The following is a 1,638-nucleotide window of genomic DNA, read 5'->3' on the forward strand; positions in this document are numbered from 1 at the left end:
ATCTTTCGTTCATGACAATGACATGACAGAAAGCATGACGATGCTCCATCTCAGTCTGTTATACCCCCCCCTTGAGGATATTCTGACATCCTGCAGAGATACTCTCCAGAATTTGAATGGATGAGAGATTGAGAAGCTGCTACAAAATAAGAGTCCTGATTTCAGATGGAACTGAAGATGTTGGTGATGGAATAGTTTCAGATTTCAGATATGACCTGATGCAGCAGATTCAACACATCCAGATCTTTAGGATCAATCATTGTTGAGGAATTCTGTTGTAATAATATGGAACATTTGAAGGCTTTTATTGTGGAAGAAACACAATCAAGATAAGTTTGCTTTTCTTCCACTCCCTTACATTAAAAATACATGCAGAAGATTTCAGAGGTGATAAAATGTGTTTTTGTTACTTTTCCCGCACTACAGGCCTGCTAGTGCGGAAGGAACTGCACCAAAAATCCATCTAAATTAGACTTCTATCATTGTTTATCTTTGTAAACCTTCTGCTCTCCTTGGCTTGTTTACATTAACGTGGGTCATCTGGACCCATAAGACAGTGCGCTGCACTTATTTTTCAATGATTGTGGATCTTTACTGGTGTCCAATGACAGACATGAAGTCTTGTCCACCTTTGTCATGGTAGGGCTAACACCTGAATGTAAGGGTGGGTCATCTGGACCCCATCAGAGAGCACGAGGGTTCAATAAAAAAACAACTCCGAACAGTGAGTAAAAACTATATAAATTAAACCCTTTTCTTAAAGTTAAAAAACTGTAAAACCTCATTTAATGCCTGGCATTAGCATGAAAACCTCCCATGGCGGTCACCCGTTAGCACGTAGCGCCATCCTGTCCCCGGTTCAGCCCACGCCTAACTTTCACTGGCATGGTCGTACCCCAAAAGCTCCACCCCTTCAGTTTGCACACTGTCAGAAATATTATGGCCATAAACGTTTTTTTTCTTTCTTCTCATCGTTGTCCGAAACGGAGGGTGTTGACCTCGCCCCTTGCCCAAGCGCCCGCAATGGCGACCGGGAACCAACCGAACCACCTGGCCATCGTGGCGACCTCCTAGCTGTCTGCTGTCCACTCGATAACGGCACCACCGTCGTGTTGTGGTAGCTCCTATCCTCCCGCAACTCACGCCGTCACTGCAGCACTGAATCACACTGTCCTCCTTTAAGGTCAACTCGCTCGCGTTCAACTCGTGTTCAACTCGTGTTTAACTCGTGTTCAACTCGCGTTCAACTCGTGTTCAACTCGTGTTCAACTCGTGTTCAACTCGTGTTCAACTTGCGTTCAACTCGCGTTCAACTCGCGTTCAACTCGCGTTCATCTCGTGTTCATCTCGTGTTCAACTCATATTTAACTCGTGTTTAACTCGTGTTCAACTCGCGTTCAACTCGTGTTCAACTCGCGTTCAACTCGTGTTCAACTCGCGTTCAACTCGCGTTCAACTCGCATTCATCTCGTGTTCAACTCGTGTTCAACTCGTGTTCAACTCATGTTTAACTCGTGTTCAACTCGTGTTCAACTCGTGTTCAACTCATGTTTAACTCATGTTCAACTCGTGTTCAACTCGTGTTCAGCTCGTGTTCAACTCGTGTTCAACTCGTGTTCAACTCATGTTTAACTCGTG

The sequence above is a fragment of the Oryzias melastigma genome, linkage group LG19, assembly GCF_002922805.2.
Source record: "Oryzias melastigma strain HK-1 linkage group LG19, ASM292280v2, whole genome shotgun sequence".
Classification (NCBI taxonomy): Eukaryota; Metazoa; Chordata; class Actinopteri; order Beloniformes; family Adrianichthyidae; genus Oryzias; species Oryzias melastigma.